A 26,924-nucleotide genomic window follows, 5' to 3' on the forward strand; every position below is an offset into this window, starting at 1 on the left:
ATATATTTTTAATACATCCCTCAGAGAGTGGGGATCTTTGTCTCTTAACTCGCATCCTACTTTAACATCATGGGTATTGTAGTGAAACACCAAACACAAATTCATTTGGTCTCATCTATGAAGGAATTTTGTAAAGACCCGAGTAAATATAGCATTAAAATAAAAACTTACTCATTAAGACCTTTACTAATGCTAGTAAACTCGTTAATAATGAATCTAAGATTAGTCTTGTCTCCATATTATTCTCTATACACTCTTTTAAATTATTCTCATGATTCAATACTTGCATTAGGAAAACTTCTATACCAATTTCTTCTTGATCAATCAAAGATTGCATAAATAATGTCATTACATATTCATCTTCAAATTCAAATTCAAATTCATCCATTAAATGTAAAAAAAGCCTTTAGTTGATCTTCCCCTAACAAGGCATTGTTACTAGAAAATTTCATAAGTACATCTCTAATATCTTTATTAATAGCATTGGAGTATTCAAGTATCCTAATAAAATGCAACTATAAATACCTTTCCAACAGTAATGGTCTTATGCCTTGATTTTTTCATGTTGTAGCATTGAACATTCTAATGGGAAGGAAGAATTTAAATTCCTTGTGGATTTGGTATTTGACCACCCACATGACCCCCATAAGGATTATACATCCGTTGTTGACCCATTCCCCTAATACAAATATTTTGTGGTTGGGTCATTGCTTGAGCTATGGGATTTTGTAAGGGATTCATCATGGCAATTGGATTTGAAGGCATTGACATAACAATGATGGATGTTGGATTATCCTCTATTATGGAGAAAATGTGGTTATATTCACTAATGGGTTATGTTGGCATGAAGAAAGTGAAGGTTTTCTTGTGATACACTATTAATACAAATTCCTTGTGAAGCAACATTTGAAATAGAAGAATTGTTTGCAGCATAATAATGATTTAAAGCTTCTAACCTCTTCTCATGTCATCTTTTATCCTCATGGATTCTATCCTATCTATTTGACTTTAAGCTCATTAACTTCAATAACCCTTACTTAGACTAGACATGGATTTTGGAGAATGAAGCCTTTTGTGAAGTAGAACAAACATTTGCATGTATGAATTGGGTGATAATAGAAGTAGATGCATCTAACTTATACAAGTATAATTATTTTACATCAAAGGCACATTTAGAGAGCTAAATTTTTTAGTTATATGTAAACTTGCAATAGGAGAATTAGATTGAGAAGATAAATATTGATAGAGATCAGAGTCTCTTTGAATAATTCCCATTTATGCTTTCAAATTTATTCTAAAAGTTATTGATATTTAGGGCCCATCCAACTCCTCTTATCTTGTAAGTATTCAACATTAAATACAAGTGTCTCAACACTACTTCCTAAGAGAGATGTGGTTAAAGTACTTTCTTCTTCATATGGAAAAGGATCTATAGAATGAATAGTGGAATTACTCACATCCTTATCTCTTCATTGTCTTTCATTTGAAAGCTCATTAGCTAACATCTTCATTGGATTACTGTAGAACATAGATCTTCTTTCATCCATACTGAAAAATGTAGATAAATTTTCTTCACCAATATAGAGAGATAGTTTTCCACACACTAAATGAGAACTAATAATTGCAAGATCTTTGCACAAAATTTTGAGATCTTTCAAAGACCTAACCCTTTCCAACAATTATAACCAAATTTTTACCCAAGATAGACTACAGGTTGCTAAAAATATCTTTAGACAACAAGTGCATCCCCAACAAAGTCACCAATCAATTGGTGTTTTCCAATAGATTCTCTATACTTCTCTAAATGTAACCTACTTATTATGATTAAGAAGATCACGTCAATGGCCAACTAATAGAGAATTTCCTTCAAATTCTCTCTGCACTTTAGGCTCTATGAAACCAAGGCAGGTTTTCCTTTACATGGCTTCATTTTCATATCTTTCCAAATTGTAAATGATGTAAAAGCATACTACAATTTCATGATGTAAGATGAGGATTATTAGATGTAACTTAATCTCATTAAAAACCTCAGAGATATTTTGATTTTGGTTAGAAATAATGAAAAAACAAGATAGAGAACAATAAATAGAGTTTATATTTTTAGTTGTGTAGTTCTTTCTTAATATTGAATAGGAATCTCAATAAGGTTGGTGCCTTATCCATCACATAGTCATGAATTATGTTATTTCTCTTGACAATAACCTGAATATTAGTCCAATGATCAATAAAAAAAATTGCATTACAATAATGTGACCTACTCTTGACCAACAATGTTATTCTTCTTACAAATCCTTGAGCAAAATTATTGTAGTCCTTAGATAGAAGCTAGCAATTAAACTATTCATTATAGAAAACATGCAACAAAAACCTCAACAATTCTTGATTGTATCAATTAAAAGAATACAAGATTATATCAAAGGAGACAATAACATAGTGGCATGCTATAAATATATATCACAATTGAATTGTCTACCATTACTTTCATTAAAATTACAACAAATTCCTTTTGAACTTCTAGACATACCAAGTTTTTGATTACGTGAAAAACAGGTTTTGAAGGGACCCAAAACCCTTTACAAATCAAACAAGGGATAGAACTTGACTACTCAACAAAGGGGAGAGAGTCACAACCAAAAAATAGAGTTTTCCCCGAAAGACAACATACAACCCAACCAAATATAGGGCTAGAAAAACCAGCCCAAACAACCAACAACAAGGGCCCTCAAGACTTACAACTGGCCTTGTGGGATCAAAGAGTCAAATCAAAAGAAGGCTTGGACATCTTTGAGACAATAATCTATCCTTCTTCAATTTTAGCTGCCGCAACATGACCAATCCGAAGATCCCATCACTGTTCTATCCAGATTGGAAGAAAGAGCATCAGAAGAGGGAGTAACAACCATCGTGGACACAGGACCACATCTAACAAATGGGGAAAATTTTGTATCAACACACGGTGAAGCAGTCGATGGGGTAAGAGACAACAAACCATTTTTCAGCAGAAGAGACAACGACATCCTGTATCACAACATCTTTACTCACAAAAACATCCTTTATGGCATTCGAAGAATCTTTCTTTGCCATTAAAGAACCTGGACCAGCCATAGTAGAAACCCCAACATCCAGCAACTCTTTAGAAGAGTCCAAAGATTTCTTTATCGTGTAATGTTGGTATGAGGCCACCGACCACCATGAAGCCACAAGATTTTTCTTCTCAATCCCACAATTCCCAACCACATGGCCAGTTTTAAAGCATCCACAACACCTAAAAGGAATACCTTTGTAATCCAAAGTTTGGACCCAACTTTCAAAAGAGGAATTAATGACAAACTCAGCTAGTAGTCCCTTAGACAAATCTAGCTCCACCAGAATGCGAGCAAAAGTAGTATGATAAAGCCCAAAGGATTCATTATCCACCACAATGAAACTCCCAATAGCATCACCTATTTCCTCAAAGAGAGAATTAGCTCACAAATGGAGAGGAAGGTAAGGAAGCCTAACCCAAACCAAAATTTTGTTGAACTTCTTACAAAGGGGGTTAAAATCAGAGTGCCAGGGTTTGGCCAAAAGTGAAAAATTATCTTTCTCATAGAAAAAGATTTCACACAAAATTTTTCTTCAATCCTTAGCATTCTCAAATTTAGCAACAAAGAAAGGATCCCAATGATAAGAGATCTAATTATGCAGCTTTGGGAGGCTAGGCCAAATACCCTTGAATCTGCAGATAGCACTATGCTCCGTAAAAACCTTCACATTGTTCTCTATTTCTCGATCAGAATCTTTATTCACATTGACAGAGGTGGCACAGGAGATAGGGATAAACCCCCTTCCTCCCCTATACATAAATTTTTAGACAGAACCCCCAATACTTGAGAAGAGTCAGGGCGAGGGCCCTCAGTAGCCACCGACACCCAGGAGAGACCTGCACAACTAGGGGCATCGGCGATGGCCAGAACCGAGGTACCGTCAAATAGAAAAACTATAGGGGAGCGAGTGGGAACAACAGGCGGGAGCATTTTTGAATTGGACACAACCAAGTTGACTAACCTACCCAGAGTTACATTTCCCAAGAGCTTTAGAATCCTATACAAAAAAAGTCTCTTAAATATAAAAGTTGAGCATGTAGGCTTCGAAATAAAGTCACATGACTCGTGTGACTTGTTTACATTTACAATTCACTTTTTATAAAAAACAAGTGGGATTGAGCATGTTACAAGACATGATTCTCCTTTTGAAAATAGACTCAAAGATGTTGTTGAATCCATTGGAGGAAGCTGAAGTTGATGTTGACTACATCAAAGAAAAAAAAAACTAAATTTTTTTGCACTAGTGGAAAACTATTTTAGATTCTAGAATCATGCCATTTGCACTATCATATTCTCAATAGGATGTTGACTATTGAATCTTGATGATTTATTGAACTACAAATATACACATCTCAGCATTCCTTTATCCATATTGCATTTGTTTTCACTATTATAATTAGAATACCATCTAAATATCTCAGTCTTTTTTTTTGTTTCCTTGTTGTAGCTAGACCACAATCTAGGTGCTTTAATCAAAGTTGGTATGATCATGTAGAAAATTATTTACAAGAACCATATGAGCATTGCAATCATCTTTTTCTATCTCCTCGATCAATGCTAAGAACATTATCATTTCACTTTCTAACTTCATAAATTTGTCCAAGTTGAGATTTAAAACATCCTAATTCACCTCATCATTTTCACTTATGGACTCGAAGAGGGGATTCAAGATCTTATTGAAATTTAATCTCCATTCAATACATAATTCCACCCCATGTTCCCCAATCAAAATTTAAATCATTAAGACTTCCTCCATTTTTTCAAAAGAATTCAATTCATTATTTAGGCTGACCTTATAATCATCGTGCCATCAACATATTTCCTAATGCATTATACCTTTCAAGTACACTACACAAACACCATAACTACTTCTAACATCTATCCCACTCAATACTACTTTCATCACTCAAATCCTTAGCGTCCATGTGATGTACAAGCTTTTCAAAGTATTTGTTGTTTTCACATAATCAACAAATATATTCTTATGGATTTGTAAACAATATATACCTCAAACATGCTCAAGACACAAGATAATTTGTGTCAAAATATAGTCAATAATATCACACCTTTTTGTTTCCTTCTTCCATTGCAATGCTTAGTTGCATTTATTTAACACTTCCCTTTGATCTTTAGATTAAGTTCCTTCTCTCAAGTTGATTTATTATATGTAACTACTTGAGGGGTAGGAGGAGTCCTGTAACCTCATTATATTCTTGTAGCAACCTCATTAATATTCTTTAGCTCAACCTCCAATTTCCTAACCACTGCTAACTATGTTTATTATTAAGGATTCTTCCTACATGGAACATGTATCTCCAACTCTACTTATAATCAAATTACCATTCACAACTCATCAATATCCCTTATCACTTGTGACTTGTTGGTCTTAGGATATATGGACCATATTGCTAAGGTCTCATGCTTGGGAATGAATCTTGACCCAAAGTATAACTCCTTTAATTGCTTATCGAAAGTGAGGATTGGATCATATCTATATTGCCTCCTTATGGTGTTAAAATCTATTACAAAGGAGATATCTCACCCCTCTAGTAATAGACATTCAATCTACCTTACTATTTGTCTTCCTTTCTCTAGGGTCATATCATAAATATCAAAGTTCACCTCAACAAGGATCTTAGTTGCCACTTTTTCCCTATCCTATCCTCTAATTTTCTCACTTTTTCCTCATTTTTTATAGAATTACTCACCCTTGTTTTGAAGAACAAATCCTCAAATTATTGGGTGGTGATGGATTTGTTATTATTAGGAATTCCACGCAAGCAATTTCCCTTATCTCATCCCCAACTACCCCTCCCATTTCAAATTTTATAAACATAACCCTTGGCACTAGATTTATGAACTTCCTTATCTCCTAGATATATTGGGCCATGGTTGCGGTTGTGGTCATCACCATTGTTGTTGTCATTGTCATCACTCTTATCATCATTATCGTCGAGGCGATCTACCAAGTGTTGTGGTTCAATTTGTTGCATTGGCATTGTTAGCATTCTACACTCACATGAGAATGGTTGATGTTGTCATTGCTGGCAACCAACAGGTAACAGGATTCTACTGGTTCATCGACATCGCAGACATCATTCACCAGCACCGGTAGGCACAACAAAGTTCATTCATTGGCATTTAGTTTACACCAGCAATGAAGCATACCGGCATCCAGGCCGACATGAGACAAGTTTTGTTTATATGGATTGTATTGTAAATGTAATTAATTATCTGTAAGTCAAAATGATATATTGTAAAGACTCATATATGTATGAGATCTTATAGGTCATTTGATGTGTGAGTGTGATATTTAATAATGGTATTATGTAGAAGATAGCGAAAAGATTTTGTAATAAGGCAGATAGGTTATGTGAGCGAATATCACTCACCGGAAAGGTTTTTGGTTATGGTTTCTGACTGAGCTTAAACCGATACTGAATCAAGCATTGCAAATGCTATTTTGAGCAATACATTGTTTTGAATTTAATTATCCATTTTGTAGTCAGTGAGACTCTTTCATTGAGCAGTGAGCTCTAGGTTGTTGGCCTTCCTGCATGTGCAGACCCCTATTGTAAGTAATATTTATTCATATTGGCCAGTGAGTAAATATTGTGGGTCACAAATCCCACCGAGGTTTTTCCCTTACCGGGTTTCCTCGCCAAAATATCTTGTGTTATGGTGTGCATTTATGTTGTCTCTATTATTTCTCTTTTTTGCATTATTACTTGTTTACCGGTACATTAATTTGGGTTGCAAAGTTATAAATAAGTTCAAATATTCCATACACCGGTTAGACACTGATTCACCCCCCCTCTCGGTATCTTTGGGACTATCATTGCATCTAATAGGAATTCCTTATTCAAGAGACTCTTGCACAATCACTTATGTTTAGGGCCTAGGTCTATTAGTTGGCACCTTAGGCATATTAGCTAGCAGATTAGCAACATTGCCAATCATTATCGTTTTCTAAGGACAGGGTCATCTATCTTAGTGTGAGGTGCCTTATAAGAGGGATATGCTCCCTAAAACCACTTTCTTCTACAATTTGTATTTTGAGCTATACCTCTCTCTTTGTCTTAGCCTCTAATGAGAAATTTTTAATCAAATTATCAATTTTTTATCATGTTCATGTACATAACTTGATAATTTCTATGCAGCCCATGTTGGCAATTGACACTCATCTGGTGATCTTCAATGCTTAATTTATTGTATAGGGTTGTCATTGATGACAACTCTTCTTGGAGACTCGATCCGACAGTCGTGATTCATCATATCCAAAAGTTGGACTTAACTGGTAGGTAGTTAACCAGTAAAACAAGGTATCTCAGTGATGTTTTGGTTTAGAACAATTTCCGATGATTGCAGTAATTTTGGTGATTGATTTTGTGTTCTTGATGAATGGGAAGATCCTTAGGAAGCGTGTGAATGCACTCTTTTGGTTCAGTGCTATGTTTTGTTCGAGATTAAAGCCAACTTGGAGCTACACATTACACTTCTTGAAGCCGACTTGAAGGAAATTACTTTTGTGCTAAGACCGGATATATAAGATCAAATTGGCGATTGGTTTTGGTTGTAATACTATTGTGGTGGTCCATCTTGGTGTGATTGAGCATAGTTTCATGTGTGCTCTTTTTTTTTTCAGACAATCTGGTAGCTGACTGTGACAAAAACAAAGTATTCAGCAAAGCAAAGACAGTCAGAGATTCAATGCTTAACCAAAACTCATTCTTGCATTGTCAGATGCTACTTGAGAGTTCATTTCATTGTATTTCCTTGTTGTAATCAAATTGTAAGTTAGTTAGACTTCCCCGAAGGTTGTAAGCCTTCCAGTCAATTATAATTGAGCAGTGAAGTCTAGGCAGTGAGATTGAATGCAACTACATTCCCCATCTATGTAATATTTACATACTCCTGGCCATAGTATATGAATATTGTGGGTTCCAGCCCAAACGTGGTTTTTTCCTTTCTGGGTATCCACATAAAAATTCCGGTGTTGTGGATTCTTTGTTGCATGTTTATGTTATTTTTCTATTATGCATTACTAACTGGTGGATAAAGAGTAAGTTTGTGGATCTGATTTTTGGTAGATCACTGATTCACCCCCCCCTCTCAGTGATCCATGATTCTAACAATTGGTATCAGAGCCTAGTTCTTTTGAGGAAGCTTAACCGCTTGAGGAAGATCTGGGAGATTGACTCAATGGATTTAAGTTTTTAGAGACAACTCGATGTGGCACTTGAGGATCTTGATGCAGCTAGAAATGAGATCTGTAGCTTGAAGAAGAAGTTGAATGTTACTGATGAATTCATTAGTGAGCTAAAGGATCAAGCAAGTGTTTGCAAAGAAAAGAGGAAGGAATTAATAGTCAAGTTGAAGGAGAAAGAAGATCAGATCATGGAATCCCAGGACAAAGTTGATGAGGTTATCAAGCCTGAGAGAGAGAATGATGCTTTGAAGAATGAGATGAAATCCATTGTGATGAGGCTGACTAAGGAGATTGAGGACCAAAAGAAGAATGAAGAGAATCTCGCACAATCATTGAAGGAAAGAGCTGATGAATTCTTTAGGCTTACCTATGAGAATGATCAATTGAATCTTGAGCTGACACAATCAAGGAATAATGGTCAAGAACTTGAAAGACAACTTGCTACCTTGAGGGATGAACTTTCTACTGCCAATGAATACAAAGACAAATTCAAAGCCTGTTTAGCAAGGTTTAATGAGATACTGGAAAGTCAGAGACATGGAAAGGATATGCGGGGCCTAGGATTTGAGAAAGGTGAATCCTTCGGATCTGGATAAGGAAATGCAAAACCTGATCAGAAGAAGGGCAATAATCCTCTGGTAAGACAACCTAATGCTCATAAATTCAATGGTAGATGTTTTACTCGCATCAAGTCTGGTCATATGGCGAGTCAGTGTAGAAGTAGGATGAATAATGGAATGATAAACAATAACAATATGATGAATAACATGAATAATGTTCCTACCTTTACCGGTCAATGTTTCATATGCAATAACTTTGGACACAAGTCAAATATGTGTAGAGCAGTAATAAATAACCTTCAGAACAAGAGATGCTATGCTTGTAGAATGTTTGGACATATCTCTAATCAGTGCAAGACAAGACCAAATCGGATGAACTTCAAACTTATGTAGAATAATGTTGTTTGCAGAGCATGCAACCAAACCAGTCATATTGCAAAATTCTGTAGAAGAAAAAATAGTGCTCCGGTTGACAAGAACAAATCAGATGAAAAGGGAAAGACAAAATTAAATGTGATCAAAGATCAACATAAGAGGATGTGGGTAAAGAAGGATGAATCTAAGGCAGATAATGGATCTGTACCTAAATCCGGTGCAAAACCTTCATCAAGTAACTAGGGCTTTTGGCCTTAGGGGGAGGCAAACTAATGCAAATCTTGCAGTACCCCTTGATGAGATACATAGTCAATGGATTACAGATGGTAGGAATTGAGTTTCAGTTGATATCTGGGATTTAGATGGTTGATTTTGGCATCTAGTTGGATATCTAAGGTGCATTTATTTCAAAGTAAAATTAGGGTTTGCAAAGTTAAAAAGGGAAAATATGAGAATCATTCTTCACTTTGTGAATAGTGTTTTCTAGCTGAAGAACAAGGCAATCAAAGTTTTCAAGTGATCAAAGAGCAAAGGTGATCTAGTGAGTGATCTAGGGCATCCGTAAGTCAGTTGAGGTATTTTTCGAAGAACATTTTCTAAGTCTGATTTTCTAACAATTTTAAATGGCATCCTCCTGTTCCATTGCTACCCCTCTGGTTGTTGAAGTCAAGGATAAGACCTTTCCTATGTTCAAGAAACACCCCCTACAAATCCATGGAAGTCGATCTGGCTGGAGCTTTCTCTTTCATTCCGCACAGAGTTTTGCACGTTGATGATGTTCGAGCCTACATTCACTATGAGATTGAGGAAACCAACTCTAAGGATATCCTAGAATTGTACACTAACAACATCATAGATGAGATAGGAAACCCTAAGCTAGAATTTGTGCAATTGCAGAGAAAGGGTTTCACTCAATTTATAAAATTTTCGACATTTGATGAGAAGGAATGGGTGAGGTATGTACTGGGAAGGATCCATGTTGAATTCATATGGCCAGACCAACCATACAAGATCACTACTAATGCAATTAAGCCAGTAACCTATTTCAATCAAACTGGTGACAAGCTAGGGTTACGCAAGGTCACAAACCCTACAGTGAACAAATTAACCAATGCAAAATTTGATGGGCGATCAATGAAGATTAGCATAATCAAAGAGGACGATGTCAAATTTGCTGCAATGGTCATTGGATACAAAGCATACTAGTCTAATCGACTAAATTATGTATCTGGTAGTGCTATTCATGCACCCTACAAAATGGTCAAAGAAGATGCTCATTATGACCTATGTAGTGTTTTGTTGGAGGAGCTGATGATAAATTTGAAGAAAATCAAACATGATAAAAAGCATGTCTTTAAATTTGGTTATTTGGTTATCTGTTTGGTGTTGTACTTCATGAATCAGATTCTTGGAACTGGTAGAGTACAATAGGCTTTTGACAGACCGATGGCTCAACAGATAAAGAAAGGGCTTGATAGATTTGGCAACAAGGATAATTAGAATGCTTATTTGTGGGCTTTCCTCAAAACCTTTCAAGACAAGATGAAACAAAGAGTCAGGATCCCCAAAGAAATTGTAAAGAAATATGAGGGGAAAATTTGCTTTATGGTGAACAAATATTAATGTCTTATGGAAATGGTTCAACCCCAGATAGTATGAATAATGCCTATGGGGTATGAGGTTGATGAAGCCACTTTGGATGTCTATGCACAACATTTGTTAAAAGCTTCGATAGACACCAAAGAAGAAAGGTTTGAAACCTGCAAGGAGAAATCAATGGAGTTACACACTAAGTTCACCAAACCAGCAAGAAAAAGAAAAGTTGCAAAAATAGTAGAAGACATTCTTGTTGAAGGACACCCCCGGGAGAGAGTTAGAGCTGCTAGAGCTGCAAGGGATGCAATTGAGAATGCGAAGAAACAAAAGATTTCACTTGCTCCAGTTAAGGTAAATGTGACAGGACCTTCTCCCGCTCCGGTGAAGACACCTCCTACTGTAGCAAAACCCTCCGGTCCATTTGCTAAGGGTAAAGGTGTTCTAAGGAAGAAGAAGAAACCCCAAAGGGAATATGTAGCAATTTCTCCGGTGCAATTTGAGATTGAATCAGATACAGACATTCCCAAGGCACCGAAGAAAGGAGAATTTGCTAGAGTGATTCGGAAACCCCAATCTGGCGGTGAGAAGAAAGAGTAGAAGGAGAAGAAGGCAAGGTCTGATCCTATATCGACAAGAAAGCCCAAGAGAGGAAAGAAGACAAAATATGACTTGGATGAAGCATTAGAATCCGGTAAGATGAAGTCTTCTAAAACAAAGTATCATATCGTCCCTCCCTTGTCTATTCAATAATTAATTTATGAAGTTATTAAAGATGGAAATTTGAAGAACATCTATGTATATTATGCGAATATGGATGTTAAGGATCAAGCCTTTCAGGAAGCTATAATTTTGTACATGGATGTATTTAGTAAAGCATTACTTGAATTGCAAAAATATCTTCCCAAAGATTTGTATAGTTTAATTGATGCTAGGAGAAAATTTGCTAACCAAATGGATAGAGAAATAAAGGAGAGTGAACTGGTTAATCAGTGCACCAGTATCACTATAGAGGAAATTGATAGATTGATTTTATTGGCTAATAAAAAGGAATTCAGGAGCAAGCACAAAGTAAATAGTCTAATGGTTGGCTGAGTTGTAGAAGGAGAGAAACCAGTGCAATCTAGAAGAAGTTTCTTACTAAGAACCTGCTTGTAGAAAATGTCTCACAAGATGAAGCCACTGAGTCATAAAATCCTCCAGTAATTGATGAAAATAAGGAGGAAGACACTCAAGATATTGCGAAACAAGAAATTTTGGATCCTGTTGGGGTTGAGCCTACTAAAGAGAATGATAAATCAACAGAGGTAGAGGATGGTGCACCAAGTGGTGACACTGGTGCATATGAGGCACCTAAAGAAGGTAAATCCAGACAGGTTGAGACTGAGAAAAAGGTAGAGGAAAAACAAGAAGAATCGGATAAAGGAAAGAGTAAGGCAATAGAGACTCTGATCCTTGTCGCAATTGACACAGCTAAAATTCAAAGCCAAGGGACTTTTCCACAGTTCAATATCATTTTTGATAAACCATTCAATTAGATGTCTCTGACAAAAATGATGATTGTTGTTGTTGCTCTCCAAGCACAAGCTTGTCAGGAGTTAGCACAGACAGAATCTGAAGAGAAGAGACTCATTGAAAAATTGGTTAAAGTTTTGGAATAGGTGGTACTGGAACTATAACTTGATGCAAACACCAGTTCATCTGATAAGCTTCAGAACTTAATAGATCATATATCCACCTAGTTTGATTCTTTGACCAAGGCATCAATCCATCAAGCTATGGAGAAATTTAAAGATGCTAAAGTTCAAACATTTTTGCAAATGATTAGTAATGATAAGGCCCAGCTAGATAAAGAGTTAAAACTAATTGATGAGGCCTTAGCAGAAGGTGGTAAAATTTATAAGTCTTGTCTAATTTTGACCAAATTTACTACTGAGATAGACAAGCAAATAGATAATTGTAGAGGATAGTTAGCTCAAATTTCTTAGGTTTATGATCCTACAGCTAACTTAATCGATAGTATTGAATGATAAATTATGAATATCATGGAGCAAATTAGCAATTTTGAGAAGGAGAAGGAGAGGATGATCAGGCGGACAGGTGAACTCTGGAACCTAATTGGTCTCCAGTTGGACACCTTGGTGTATCATAAGATGGACTGCATTCAAAACATGTCTCAGGAAACTCCTACTGAGATTGCGGCTATATAATTTCATGCTTATGTTTTGAATGGTTTTGTTTCAATTTTGGAGAAGTTGCGGACAGGATGAAACACATATCTTGGGTTCCTTAAGATGGCATATACAGATGTCCTGAAACATGTATAGTTTTGATCATCTGGTGAATGTGTATATGTACAGGAAATTTTGATGCACACCCTATCTTTGGCATTGTTGTCAAAGGAGGAGAGATGAGGTGAAAAATGTACAAGTTGATTGTATGTATGGAGTGTACATTCCGGTGTAATGCAAATTTTTGGATTATTGATCTAAGGGGGAGCCTTAGAATTTTTCATTCTTTCATCCAGTGTACAAGTTTCAACACTTGTCATTTTTAACAGGTGTTGCCATCAATGCCAAAGGGGGAGATTGTTGGAAATTGACACTCATCTGGTGATCTTTGGTGCTTGATTTATTGTCTAGGGTTGTCATTGATGACAACTCTTCTTGGAGACTCGATCCAATGGTAAAACAAGGTATCTCGGTGATGTTTTGGTCTAGAATAATTTTCGATGATTGCAATAATTTTGGTGGTTGATTTTGTGTTCTTGATGAATGGGAAGATCCTTAAGAAGCATGTGAATACACTCTTTTGGTCCAATGCTATGTTTTGTTCTAGATTGAAGCTAACTTGAAGGAAATTACTTTTGTGCTAAGACTGGATATATAAGATCAAATTGGCGATTGGTTTTGGTTGTAATACTATTGTGGTGATTCATCTTGGTGTGATTGAGTGCAATTTCATGTGCGCACTTTGCATTCAAACAATCCAGTAGCTAACTGAGGTAGAAACAGAGTATTCAACAGAGCAAAGATGATTAGAGATTCAGTGCTTAATCGGAACTCATTCTTGCAAATTGTCAGATACTACTTGAGAGTTCATTTCATTGTATTTCCTCATTGCAATCAAATTGTAAGTTAGTGAGACTTCCTTGAATGTTGTAGCCTTCTAGGCAATTATAATTGAGCAGTGAGCTCTAGGCACTAAGCTTGAATGAAAGTGCATTCCCCATCTATGTAATATTTATGTACTCCTAGCCATAGTATATGAATATTGTGGATTCCATCCCCACTGTGGTTTTTCCCTTTCCGGGTTTCCACGTAAAAATTTCGGTGTTGTGGATTTGTGGATTCTTTGTTGCATGTTTATTTTCTTTTCTATTATGCATTGCTAACCGGTGGATAAAGAATACATTTATGGATTTGAATTTTGGTAGATTATTGATTCACCTGCCCTCTCAATGATCCGTGATTCTAACAACCCTTGTATCGTGGATGTAGTGTTCTTGATCATAATTCCTTTTTTTGTGCACCCACATTCTAGATGGCTGCAATATGGTAAGCAATAGTTCTAATCATTCTTTGTAAGTGATTTGGATTCAGAGAAGAAATTGTTGTAAGAAAGAGAGACCCCTTCAAATTTATAAAATGGGTCTTGTCAGACTCATTCAACTACGACATGATCTCCAAGTATGAAAGTCTATTTAGTGTTGAGCTCGACAATGTATGATGGGCCACCAAGATGCTATAAACTCTAATAACAATGAAATTCAAGTAGAAAAATCAATCACCCACGTGGTGTTTGACCCTAAGCTTTGGGTATTGTTCTAGTAGCCAGCCTTGAGAATCTTTTGACCTTTTCTTTTAATCTCCAATCCATAGGCTAGCCCACCATGACAAAGAATTCCTCAAATATGAAAATATGCTTTCTCAAAGTTGTTATCCCAAATGTAATTCCACTCTTGGATAGGCAATAGACTATTTTACCCACCCTTAAATCCAGTTTTTAGCATAGGTGAGCATTTTTTTTTGCTACAATATTTAATAGAGTGAACACCATTTGGAATGAACAATGTCACCATTCTTCTTTAGCCTAGACAAACTCTTATGTATGCCACTAGAAATGAATATGGTATCATCATAAGTTCTATTCACATCTTTGCTTTGAACATTTGTAGCCAACACCATCAATGTAACAAGCATCTATGTCTTAATATCCATACCCAAAGCCTAACACAAAGCAAAATAGGTCTTGACAAATTAGTCTTCAAAGATGTCATAATTAAAGGGCTCCAATTTATTCCTTTTAGATCTGGTTTATTCTTTATTCAATCTATTATTTTTGACATTTGACAACCATTTAACCTTGTAGCTATCTTTTAGTTTGTGATACTCTATGCAATGGTCCAAAATTAATTGGAAGTTGAGCATTCTTGTTCAAATTGAGCAGGTCGCATATGTAATTTCCATCCAAACTAGCTAGAGAAACTCCCTTTTTATTGTAGATAGATCGCTTTTCACAGACATAACATTTGGCTACTACCCTAATTGACATTTGAAACTACAAGCCTACCCAAGTCCAGTCTCCAAATGTTGTTTATGGTAAAAATGGAAACAACAATATTGAAAGACGAAATGAATTCAACCACAAAACCCTAACCTAACAACAACAAAGATCTACCATAACATATGAAGATTACCCAAGATAATGCAAATCAAATAAAATCACAAATATTATACCATCACATGTCCAATAGGGTTTGGATCTTCATTCTTCCTATCTCCATTGATCTTGCTTGATATATTTGCTCTTAGATTTTATGTGTGCACAAGAGCTCAACAAAGAACGGAAATGTGGTTGCAAGTAGACTTGATCGCATATGAAAATTCGAATGCTAGAAGGCTTCAAAGATCTATTAGAGTTGATAATGAGAGAAGTATCCTATTATATAGAAGACACTGTAAGAAATGGAGGGATACGATTGAGAGTTGTAAAAGATAAATGGTCACCTAAGATTAGAGGGTAGGTAGAGAAAATAAGAAAATAATGAGAGGGTAGGTAGAGTAGGAATTAAGAGATGAATGACATGTGTCATGGGTAGAAAAGGAAAATGAATTAATTAAATAAGTAAATATTCATTTAATTAATAGAGGAAGTGGGATCAATTAAATAAATAAAAGTATTTATTTACTTTAGAAAAAGGGCAATTTAAATAAATAAAAGTATTTATTTAAATGAGAAATAAGGCTAGAAGAGGATAAATGAATTAATTAAATAAATAAGATTTATTCAATTAATAGAATAATTAGGCTTAAAATAATTAAATAAATAAAAATATTTATTTAATTAGACAGGACAATTTTAGGTGTCTACATTTTGCCCCTCTTTGAGACAATGCAGCTTGTCGCGTTGTTTCAAAGAAGATAAGATGAACTGATACAAAGTTGCCCCAAGATGGGAATGATGTGCCCTCTCAAGAGATTGGATGAAAATGTCTGGAAAGATCGAAGACAATCTCTCGATATAAAAAGAAATAGTAGAATGGACTGACCAGATGGAGTGACAGAGTCATGGGATAAAGAAGACTGACATGGGAAATGAGGGCTAGGAAAGTCTATAAGATAGATTACGAGGGGAAAACATCCTCATTGTCATCCAAACATCCAAGAAATCAGACTGCAGAGAGAGCAGAGAGCAGTGAGCAGCGATGGCATTGGTGCATAGATTCCATCATGTTCGCCAATTTCAGAGGCTAGCAGATGCAGGAGAGCCGATAAGTACCACAAAACCTCCTTGTACTTTGTCACATTAATTGTTTTCATAAATGCATGCTAGCTAGTGCAATAAATGCACTTTAGATATGTCAAGCGGGGGAAAAAAATGCTAAGGCGCGTTTGCATTGGTGCCAGGCGCGTCTAGGTAGGATAGGCACGTCTGCGTTTGTGCCAGGCACATCTATGATTCCAGTAGCGTTTGTGTCAAATGCAAGCACGTCTATGTCTTGCAGACATGTTTATGTAGGACAGGCACATCTGTGCAGAGCAGAGGCACGTCTGTGTGATTCAGGCGCATCTGTGCAGAGTAGAGGCACGTCTGTGTGATTCAGGTGCATCTGTGCAGAGTAGGCACGTATGTGAAGTATGTAAGCGCATTTGCATCTTCAAGGAAAAATCAACAGTTCTGTGATGAACATACGCAGTTGATTGGATAAGCTGTTGAGAAGATACACTCAAGCAGGTCCTCTAGGGAGGACTATAATAGAAGATAGGGCTAGGATTGACAATTTTGTGATAGAACATACATTGCCAATCAGGAAACTACTCAAGAGGATATGCTCAAGAAGAGGCCCTAGGCTAGGATAGATCGAGGCACTTTGTGATGAACAGGGAGTACTAGGATTAAAAAAATAGTACTTTGTGATAAATAAGGAGTACTAAAAAAGAGCAACACTTTGTGATGAATAGGGAATGCCACTAGGATAGAAAGTAGTACTTTGTGATGAATAGGGAGTACTAAAAAAATAGCAACACTTTGTGATGAATAGGGAATGCCACTAGGATTAACATAGTTGATTTTCTTGATTGCAGGAGGACCTACCTATGCTGGAGTCACGAGAGAGATTCTTGTCAACTCAGAGTTTATGAGCAAAGCTGACATTCGAGGATAGAGCAACAGTTGAGATTATGGGCATGTGACATATTCTGTATGTGCCTAGGTTTCAAGTGAACATGGGATTGCTGACTACATTAGCTGAGAGATGACACTCAGAGACTTGCATGTTTCATTTGTCGATGGGTGAGATGATAGTCACCTTGGAGGATGTATATAGGATACTGAGGATACCGATCATTGGGGAGTTAGTTCCTTACGATCGAGAGGGAGATACGGATGCACTGAGATGAGTGTTTCAGGATCCAGGACTAGAGATGAGGGCTAGACATGTGGCTTGGGATACTATGACAGCTACAAGATTGGCACTACCAGCAGTACTGACAGGAGTTATTAGTGGATTCCTCTGTCCAGATAGAGCGACACAAGGGTTGGCAGTGGGATGGGGAGGACTTTGGAGACATTGGTGACAAAGCACACCAGGTTTGCATGGGGGTCGTGTCTGCTGGCACACTTGTATTATGAGCTGCATCAGTTTGTTGCAGGTATGGGCATATGAGTGACCTTGTTGCAGGATTGGGATGCAGAGTGACCTTGTTGCAGGTATGGGCATATGAGCATCTGCCAGTTACACGACCAATACACTTCAGGGGCATAGGACATGGGCAAAGCTATATTCATTTGTATGATATGATTACTTCTCAGCCACAGATTGGGAGACTAGAGTATTGGTGTCGGGTTATGGATGAGATAGACGGTGTGGTATGGAGGTCGTACCAAGACTATGAGGAGTGGGAGGATGACACAGTGGAGCTGCCATATGTATTCTTGAGTAGGTATTTGATTGGTCAGACACTATATGTTATTGAGAGGCAGTTGGTAGATAGGGTGGGTAGGCAGTTCGGCAGGATACAATGAATGCCATGGGGGTCAGGGATGTATGCACAGACAGTGAGGGATCACATGCATTTGGGGCCATTGCTTTTGTATGATCAGGCTGTGACATAAATAGTAGAGATGGTTCCCCTTCCTTGGGATATGTGGGCAGATATAGAGGATGTTGGCATGGATGGAGAGTATACTGCATATTAAGGAGATCATCCCTTTCCACGGTTGACGGATCCAGAGGAGCCGATAGATGGAGACGGTGGAGGTGATGGAGATGATAGTGGAGATGGCAGAGGTAGAGGCTGATGGCGGAGGTGGGGCGCAGTGGTAGAGACGAGAGTGGCTCTGAGGAGAAAGGGCAGAGAGGAGAGATAGGCTCATGGAATGAGGGGCAGAGGTGTATTGCCATTACAGGTGCCAGCAACACAGGTTCCCAGACAGGTACAAGCTCCTAGACAGGCACAGGGACGAGGACAGGGACAGGGTGAGGGGGGAGAGGAGGAGGATGAGTTACTATCCTTGAGGGAGATCTATTAGGGACATACAGATGAGATTCAAGATCTGGAGAGGGAGACAACTAGACTCAGGAGACAGATGAGGAACACTGAGCGGGAGAGGGATCGGGTTATTCAGCACTACACGGAGGCTGAGATAACATTGAGGGCAAGGAGGTAGGAAACAGAGGACACAGGGGCCAAATATGCCTATGTACTACGGGCAGGGGAGGAGATAGCCTACTTGAGCGACCTGTATTATGGAGTGGTGCCACCAGATCAGCGGGCGAGGAGCTTTCATAGACCATCACGGACTGCAACAACCATTGGAGGGAGAGATAGGAGACAGACGTCTAGTGGTGGGGTCATGGGTCCTCCACCACCACCAGATAGAGGGGGCAGGAGAGATGATCCTGGGGTGGGTCCTTTCAGGGCTCAGACTCTGTCGAGGTTGGCTAGCTTCGAGGGAGGGAGTTCATCATAGCCTAAGAGGGCTCCCTATGTATCAGTTTTGTACCATTTTATATGATGACACCTTCGAGTGATTGTAGCCATATGTATTTGACATCATTGTATCATGACACTTATGATTTTGATATATATATATGAGATGATTCATCTTTGCGACAACTATATGCATGTGTATCTATGTGATGTTTCTATGTGATGCTTATGATATGGATGCAAATATGTACATGATGGAATGCAATATTTTTGTTCTTTTATGTTTTTAAATGTTATACAAATGCAAATGGGAATGTATGATATGCAAATGAATATGATAATGCAAATAACTATTTAAATGATGAGAATATAAAATGTGCTAACATGTGTTGTGTGCAGGATGCAATGTAATTGTGATATCTATATGTATTTATGAAATGCTAATATGTGGTAATGTAGGTGCAAACTACATGAAATGCAAATATTTTTGGCGTGTCATTATACTCAGTAATGTGATAGCAGGCTACACAGACTCAAGAAGGGCGATGGAGGTCAATCAAGAAAGGGGGATGGAAGATAGAAGATATGGAAGTGAAATATCTTCTTGTGATATTATCATCATTGAGCTTTATTATAGAAAAATAGGTTATGACAATCGAGGTATATGTTTGACCCAGAAAGTCATTGTACCCGTTTGCATGGAGATAAGACAGTCGCAAACAAAGAATGCCCCAATTCACACTAGACTCACAATGTCCTCATATCCTTGGACAAGTCATAGCATTACTAAGAGACAATCCACATATAGCAAATAAAAATAGGTGATGATACCCCATCCTCGCCTTTCTAGTCAAAGACATCCTGGAGATAAAATCTCTAGTCAGAGACATCCCAGAAAAACTAAAAGACATGTCACCAAAAGATAAAATCAAAAGAAAACCAAGATTTGACACCAACATCTACTATAGTCCTCAAGTTTAGTGTCTCTTGTCGCTTGTATAAGTCTATTTGATTGTGGTCACAATGTTTTCGCTCACAAAAGGATAAATAACACTGAACCATAATGTTGTCTGAGTCTATTGAAAGATTTGATTTGTTGAAGCCCATTGTTGTTGTTTATGTCTCATCTGAAACTTACTGAATCCATGAAACTAATACTTTATTGCGAAGAAGACAAAAGTTTATTGCAGATCTGTGATGCAAGTGTTGCTTCTTTATTGTGGATTGTGCATGGATAGACTGAAGAAAACTAGAAGAAACTGTACTCCTCGAAACATGTGATGCTCTCAGTTCCACACCCATCACTAGATGTAGGATTTGCCTTAGCCAGAAATAGGAGTTGATTTATTATGGATGGAAAGGTTGTGAGTGTGTGCAAAGTGAAATGATGAGATGGAATCCTGAAGGAGGGAGGAGCAATGTCTCTACACATGGCACCGGTGACTCGGTTTTCACCATGGTACTTGCCCAAGGCGCCCCCAAAGTGGTTTTCACCGTTAGACGAAATGTTTTTCTGTTTTCCAATTTTATTTTATTTTTATTTTTTGTATCACAAGGCACCTGTTTCCCAGGTTTTTACCAAGTAATGATTTTTTATGTTTTATGATTTTATTTATTTTTTGATATTTTTTGTATTTTTGAATTGAGATATTTTGAAGAGCTATGTGTAAAACTTACGAAGGTGCATGTTGTTGATAGGATCCACCAAAGGTTCACCATTTGGGGTTGAGAGTTGATATGCACTGGATCCATAAGTTGTTGTAATGATGTAAGGACCAAGCCAATTTGGTTGGAACTTGCCCTTCTTCTCTTTGTCTTGCTGATTATTGGGATTTTCTTTGAGAACTAAGTCACCCACCTCAAATGTACAAGGCTTCACTTTATGATTGTAACTATGACTCATTCGTTGTTGATAAGCCTTGAGATGATTAAAAACAGTTTGTCTTCGTTCATCCAATAGTTCTAGTTCTTTCAAGCGAGAGACCATGTAGTCTTCATCACTGATAATGTTTTGCAAAGAGACTCGTAAAGATGGTAACTCAACCTCAATAGGCAAGATAGCTTCAACGCCATAGACAAGTGAATAAGGTGTGGCTCCTGTAGGTGTGCAAACAGTTGTGCGATAAGCCCAAAGTGCGAGATTAAGTTGGATATGCCAATTGCGGCTAGTGTCATTGACTATCTTTTTTAGGATTTTAAGAATGGTTTTATTAGATGCCTTAGCTTGATCGTTACCTTGGGGGTAATAGGGAATGGAGAAACGATGGGCAATATGGAAGCAGTCACAAAGTTCACGAACATCTTGGTTTTTGAAGGGACATCCATTATCGGTGATTATGGAAATAAGAATATCGTACCGACAAATGATGTAGTTGAGAATGAATGTAGCAATCTGTTTTCCAGTGACTTGTGTAAGAGGCACAACTTCAATCTATTTTGTGAAATACTTTGTGGCAGTGATGATGAATTTGTGGCTATTGGAGGAAGGAGGGTGAGTCTTGCTTATGAGATCAAGTCCCCACTAACAAAAGGGCCAAGGAGTCGCAATCGATTGAAGTTCTTGTGCTAGCGCATGAATAAGGTCTCCATGAATTTGGCATTGCTTACATTTCTTGACAAAATGATATGAGTCTTTTTCCATATTGGGTCAGTGATATCCAATCCTGATGCGTTTCTTGGCTAAGGTAGGACCACTAGAATGTGGACCACATATCCCTTCATGAACTTCGCGTAACGCAATCTGAGCTTCGTCCCTTTCTAAACATCTAAGAAGAGTTCCATCTAGACCTCGATGGTATAGGATATGGACTAAAATGACTTATCAAGAAGATTAGCGAATGAAAGTGTGATGTTGATTGTTGGATAAGTCCGGAGGAAGGGTGTTATTACAAAGGTATGTGAAAATAGAACCGTATAACTAGGAATCAGGGCCAACGACACATATCATCTCAGTAGGACTGATCTCATACGAGGGAACCAAAGGTTATCCACCAAGAACTCATAGTGGGTTTCATTCTATGGTAGATCTATCAGTGAAGCAATAGTAGCCATGTCATCTGCAGCTTGATTCTGCTCTCTTGGTTTCTGCTCAAAGGTTAACTTCATAAAATGTTGCTTTAGGTCATCCACCATTTTTTTGTAAGGCATTAATTTTTCATCCTTTGTTTGGTAGTCATCAGTTTCTTGACGAATTACAAGTTAAGAGTCCCCCAAAACATGAAGTTCCTAGATCTTCCACTAAATTGCAATCCGTAGTCCATTTGTTAATGCCTCGTATTCTGCTATGTTATTAGTGCAAGAAAATGATAATTGATATGATTTTGGTATGGAATCTCCTTGAGGTGTGATGAAAAGGATGCCAGCGCCTGCACCATGTTGTGTGTATGAGCCATCAAAGTACAGTTGCCAAGGCTTCATGTGTGATACCGTCAAGATAGATTCATCTGGAAATTCTAAAGTTAGAGGAGCATCATCTATCATGGGAGCATATGCTAACTGATCTGCGATAGCTTGTCCTTTTATTTCTTTTCTGTCCACATATTCAATGTCAAATTCACTCAAGAGAATCACCCATTTGGCTAGTCGACCAATAAGCATTGCTTTATTGAGAAGGTACTTCAATGGATCAATCCTTGTGACCAACTTAGTTTTATGAGTTAGCATGTAGTGTCGTAATTTTTGCGAAGCAAAGACCACAACGAGACACACATGCTCAATTGGTGTGTAGTTCAGCTCATAGCCCTCCAAAGTACAACTGATGTAGTAGAGACCGCAATTTCTTTGCCCTCGACATCTTGTTGCACTAAGAGTGCCCCCAGTGTTGTTGATGTAGCTGATATGTAGAGTAATAGGGGTTGTTCTAGAACTAATGGCATCAAGACCGGTGGATTTAGAAGATAATCTTTGAGTATCTGAAAAGCCTGCTGACAATTATCATCCCATTTGAATTTGATGTTTTTGTGTAGCAAGTGCTGAAAAGGATGACATTTATTTGCAAGTTGTGCTATGAATCTTTGTATGGACTGGAGTCTTTCTTGCAAAGATTGAAGTTGATTGATATTTCTCGGTGGTGGCATCTCTAGGATTGCCTTGACTTTTGCTGGATTGGCTTCCATTCCTCTTTTTGAGACAATGAATCCGAGGAGCTTCCCAGAGGTTACTCCAAAGACACATTTCTTGGGGTTTAATCTTACTTTGTATTTTTCCAACCGATCAAAAATGATTGAAAGTATGTCCAAAGGTGTATCTCTGTCTATTGATCCCAAGAGGTCATCAACATAATCTTCCACAGTTACGTGCATGAGATCATGAAAGATAGTAGTCATGGCTCTTTGATATGTAGTGCCTACATTCTTTATCCCGAAGGGCATGACATTCCAGCAGAAAGTTCCCTAGGGACAAGTAAATGTTGTTTTGTGCTTATCCTTAGATGCAATTTTTATTTGATTATAGCCAGCAAATCCATCCATCAAAGATAACATCACATGACCTGTTGTGAGATCTATGATCAGGTCGATATTTGGCAATGGAAAATCATCCTTAGGACAAGCTTTGTTGATGTCTCTAAAATTTGTGCATATTCTGATGCTACGATTTGGCTTACTAATAGGTACTAAGTTGGAGATCCATTCAGGGTAAGTGTATGAATCCAACATCCAATAATTTTTTATCAAGCTCCGCCTTGACTAATAATGTCACTTGTGGATGCATCTTTCTTAATTTCTATTTTACTAGTTTTGCCCCCGGTTTAACTGTCAAATGATGCATTACTAAATCCGGATCCAGTCCAGGTTTATCAGCATATGACCATGCAAAATTGATTTGTCACTCTGTGAAGAAACTTATGAACTTTGGTCTTTCTGTCTCTATCAGAGATTGTGCCAGGAATATGTTATGTGGAATTTCTTCTATACCAATGTTTGTTTTGATGGTCTTGTCTACCAACATAGATGATTTTCTTCATATGATGTCAGGAGAATGTCGAGCCTTCCATCTTCGGGTGCCTTAGAGAGGTTTTCACCCTCAGATACGTCCTTTCTTTTTATTTTTTTGGGGTCAGACAGTGCTACAATGTGGTTTTCACCATAAGACCCATGATTTGTTTTTATTTTTACATTTTTGCGATTGGAAGGCCCAACACCCTCACCAAAATATGCCACGTTGTTGAGTTCTATAGTGTATCCTGCCTTATAGTCCCCAAGTGAAATATCATCTCATATGCCTAGATAGTCAATAAAGGCTTCATCATTTTGGAATGTGTCGAATTGTATAGGTCCTTCATGGTCCCAGTCAATAAGTTGGAGGTGAACAAGGGGAAGGCCTTCAATGTATTCAAAGTCAATGGGACTAAGGGTGAAGATGCAGTTATATTCACATATGTCGAGGTATTTGTCGAGGTCATCATTGGCACTCTCCTCATTTGTCTCGATCGTGAATGAGTCCAAATTGTCATCACTAAAAGCGCATTCGGGGACGGGTGTCCTCATCCTTCGTGATTTCGACCTAGAACCTAGAGGCAAAGATTGTGTGGGGTCCTCAAGGGTTGTTTCTTGACCAACTTTGATTTTTTTATAAAATTCCTCTTCTTCTGTGCGTTCACCTGGTTCTTTGAATGTCTCGGTGAGTTCATAGTCACTGGAGGATTTATCTGAACCCCATTCCCAATCATTAGAGTCAGTGGAATAGTGGTTCTCTTGTTGATCTTTGGAAGCCTTGATTTGTAATACTTCTTCTGTCTTTCAAGTATTTGCCCTGGAAGATATGAAACCAAGCCCTTTCGAACGCTCTTTTTTAAATCTCAATTCTGGTTGCAAAGGTTGAGTGATACCTTCCTTTCTTAAGCCGAGAGGACTTTTACCATCATACCCAAACTTTTGTAAGATCTTGAACCCTTTGCCATATTTTTCACATGGTATGCTGATGTGAGATTGTGTACCATCTTTAGGGTCTTTGTAAAGCATTTTGTATAGATCTTCCTCTTCCATTTCACCCCACTTTTGGAAGGTAGTAGGGTCCCATTTGAGTGTAATGATAGATACCCATTTAGAAGGATGTGGTCGTCCATATTCTTTTGGTGAACTCATGACTTGTCATAAGCACATGGTTTGGTTCAAAGTGTATTCACCCATGCCTTTGTCTCGATATTTCCCTTTAAGCTCACCTTATTTTGATGTTGAAGGTTTTAATGATTCAGGGTGCTTCTCTATTATTTGGAATGATTGTCTCAGCTTTTGGTCTCAAGTTATTGCAGTATATAAATGGATTAGGATCACCATTAACTATTACTTCAACTCCATTGTGAGGAAACTTAATGCATTGGTGGTATGTAGATGGGACTACCCTCATCTCATGAATCCAAGGACGTCCTAGCAATATGTTGTATGTGAGATCGAGGTCTAAGACTTGACAAACCACATCCCTTATAACTGACCCAACTTTGAGAGGCAAGGTGACTGTGCCCTTGGATGAACGCTCTTCATCATCATATGCTTTGATGGTAATTTTGTTTGTATCATTCACAACTTTTTCTGAATATCCCAATTGTATTATTGTGTTTAAAGTACATATGTTGAGGCTAGCTCCTCCATCTATCAGGACTCATTGCATTCGATGTTTGTGTAGGAAGGCTTCAATGTGTAAAGGCACATTATGTGGTTGGCTCACGGAGGCATCGTCAGCTTTAGTGAATGTAAGGGAGTGTGGAACAGAAAGGTATCCCACCATGGCTTGAAACTGGTCCATGTTCAGATCAGTGGGGATGAAAGTGTCTCTCAAAGTTTTGTCAAGAATGGCCTTATGTGTAGGGGATATGCGTAAGAGCTCAAGGATTGAGATAAGCGCGGGTGTCTTCCCTAACTATTCTACAAGGTCATACTCAGGTTTGGTTGATGAGGAAGTAGTGTTTTTAGCTGAAGCACCCTGCAAAGTGAGTTTACCTCGATGAGTTGTAACATTACATTCAGAGGTAGGTTCAGAAGAAGATCTAATGCCTTTTAGGACAACCTTGGGTCTTTGGGTAGAATTCTCAGGTGTTTTGTCCTTGATGATAATGGTAGAGACATAATTGTCCATTGAAATGTGATTGACAATTGAATCATAGTTATAAGATGCTCTAGTATAGTTGGTTTTCTCATTTGTGGCTTTAGCTTTTCCCTTGTCATGCTTTGGGAATGGTTCTTTAAACATCTCATGTTCTTGATTTGATGAGTGTCCTTCAATCTCAATGTCGCCTCTATCAATAAGGTCTTGTATGATGTTCTTCAGTCGATGACAATTTCCTATTTTATGTCCCTTGCTCTTGTGATATTCGCAGTATTCATCGTCATTCTACCGATTTGGTTTGACCTTTGGCTCATATGGAGGCAAATCTGGAATTGTGATTATCTTGTTTGCTACTAGCTTCTTGAAAGCTGACTCAAGTGGTTCTCCCAATGGGGTGTACTTCCTTCGTGATTTGGAAGTTGTTTGAGTATTCACTTGATTGTTTGTAGAGCTTGATCCCAAAAAAATGAATTTGGGTCGTACTATATTGGCATCAACAACACCATCATTGACTGTGTTCTTGTTTTTATTCCAAAATCTTGGCTTGTCTTTTCGTTTAAAGTCATCTTTGTTTTCTTTGAATATTTTGATGATGCCTTGCTCAATTAGGACCTTCTCTATTGCT

The sequence above is a fragment of the Cryptomeria japonica genome, chromosome 3, assembly GCF_030272615.1.
Source record: "Cryptomeria japonica chromosome 3, Sugi_1.0, whole genome shotgun sequence".
NCBI lineage: Eukaryota > Viridiplantae > Streptophyta > Pinopsida > Cupressales > Cupressaceae > Cryptomeria > Cryptomeria japonica.